This window comes from Crocuta crocuta, unplaced genomic scaffold (assembly GCF_008692635.1).
Source record: "Crocuta crocuta isolate KB4526 unplaced genomic scaffold, BGI_CrCroc_1.0 scaffold154, whole genome shotgun sequence".
NCBI lineage: Eukaryota > Metazoa > Chordata > Mammalia > Carnivora > Hyaenidae > Crocuta > Crocuta crocuta.
Genome location: NW_027530545.1, coordinates 10,257,469 through 10,259,814, shown reverse-complemented (window position 1 = coordinate 10,259,814; position 2,346 = coordinate 10,257,469). Strand labels below are relative to the sequence as shown.

The 2,346-nt window shown below is 35.9% G+C and overlaps 1 long non-coding RNA gene across 1 annotated transcript in view; it reads right to left on the bottom strand.

The window, feature by feature from the left end:
- The window catches only part of LOC144234499 (uncharacterized), a 53,723-nt gene extending 51,598 nt beyond the window's left edge, over positions 1-2,125 (bottom strand). Inside the window, exon 1 of the long non-coding RNA XR_013335980.1 lies at positions 2,004-2,125. This is a non-coding gene — a long non-coding RNA (uncharacterized LOC144234499). The remainder of the gene's footprint in view (positions 1-2,003) is intronic.
- Positions 2,126-2,346: the final 221 nt, after the last annotated feature.

Here is a 2,346-nt window from a genome sequence, read left to right as displayed (position 1 = left end):
GTCATTCAGTAGCATTTACAAGATCTCTTCATATAAGTATTGAAATTTTGTTTTGGTTATGCCTCTGTATGCCTTTAAATTTCATAATAATTCTTTTTTATTTTATTGGTCAGTACATTTCATACAGTTTTAATCATAGTGGTGATATTGGGCATTCTTGTTTTGTTGCCATATCTGGTGTGTTCCAAATAAGTATGATGCTAGATTGGGAGAAGAAATAGATATATTTTTAATCATGTTAAGGTATACTCTTCTTCCTATTTTATTTTAGAAGCCAAAAACAAATTAATGAATTTGACACATAAAAATTTTAAAATTTGTGCACAGCCAAAAATAATGTACAAAAAACAAAAGATAAAATTCTGGGAAAAGCCTTAGCAACTCATACTGTAGAAAAAAGGTTAATGTCATAAACATATTCTAGATCTCAAAAGTTCTCATCACAAGAAAATAATGTAACTATATGCAGTGATTGATGTTAACTAGACTTATTGTGGTGATCACTTCTCAATATACATATTTATTGAATTATTTTGTACACCTGTAACTAATATAATGTTATATGTCAGCTATACCTCAATTGAAAAATGTTCTAGAAATCAATGGTTTAAAAATTCCAACAATTTAAATACGGACAAAGTTGTGAAAATGAAATGTACCTTTGACTCTTAAATATATGAAAAGACATTGAAGAACACCCACAGTAGGAGAAAAACTAATTAAATGGTATCAGGGAGCATAGCTTTTCACTTGCAGACTGGCAAAAGTCTAAAAGTTTGTTGGTGAGGCTGCAAGGAAGTAAAGATTAGTATGATTCTACAGAATGCTAGTTAGCTATAGCCACTAAAATTGTAAATGTAAATACCTAATTCATCAATTTCACTTCTGGTAATTTTTTCCTACATATTTATTTGTGTTTATGCAAAATGATGTAAACAGCATATTATTCATTGCTACGTTATTTGTTATAGTAAAACACTAGAAACAAATCCATGGGTATGTTAATTGTCCAGGTTAAATTAAGTTAAATTAATTATGGTACACCTATACAATAGAATACTACACAACTCTAAAAGGAAATGAGAAATTTCTGCACTTACTTACATGGAAAATAGCAACGTTCCCAGCAATAGGCTGAGTGTGCTGTGTTTTGCTTAGAAGGGGGAGAATTGAGAACATGGATCTATTTGTGCTTATATGTGCATGATAGAGCTGTAAAGAAATAATTAGAAATTAATGACATGGCTTACCTCTGTGGGCTGTGGTGTGCAACTATACAGAGGAGGTGGCCTGAGAATGGAAGTTTCACTGTAAACTTTTCAAATTTACTTTTAAAATTGTTGAATCATCTGACTGTATTATCTATTTATTTATTTTTAAAGTTTATGTATTTATTTTGAGAGGGGCAGAGACAGTGTGAGTAGGAGAGGGGCAGAGAAGGAGGAGAGAGCATTCCAAGCAGGCTCTGCACTACCAGCAAAGCCCAATGTGGGGCTTGAACCCACAAAGCTGTGAGATCATTACCTGAGCTGAAACCAAGAATTGGACGCTTACCCAGCTGAGCCACCCAGGCACCCCATATCTATTTAAAATTTGATTTAAAAAGACAAACCTATTTTGCTAGGTTTATTTCTGAGGATGCCAGTTTAGTAGAAGTTGGGGTTTCCTACCTGGGTGGATCTTAGGGTTTTTTGGCTACATGAAAATTGAGAGAGAGAGAGATAAAGGAAATAATTTAGAGATTATGAGTGAAGTTCTTCAAAAGACAGAAAATAAAGGAAGACCTGTCATAGGATGTCATGGGAAATTATTGAAACTAGAATTTGAGACTTTCTGTTTTTAAGGTCTCTGAAAGAAATCCAACCAACTTTAGATTATTTTCTCCTGTTGCTTTNAAGTCGGACGCTCAACCGACTAAGCCACCCAGGCGCCCCTGCATCCAAGAATTTTAGTAAACTCATAAACAATACTCAAAGTTTTGGTTCTGTTTTGGATAACCTTACCTGTCCTAAAAGAATGTGCAGACGGTAGTTAAGATGCTTTTGATAGGATTCTGGATGTATTCTCCAAAGCGAAGCTCCTATAAAAGCAGGGGAAATCCTCAGTTGCCCCGTTCCTGCTTCATCCATGGGATTCCTCTGAGAGTGCCAGTCTGTGGCAAGGGGATGGCTCCAAAGGGCACAGGGCCTGAGGGAGGACCATGGGTTCAGCGGCAGTTCTGGGGCTTGTTCCGATGTGCTAATCCTGTGACTGCTTCTTGGCTTTGCCCATAGCCTTGGCTCTGACTCTTGGCTTGGATATTGGGCCTTGGCTTGGTTAACTCTGTGACTTCTGGTTCTGAACACT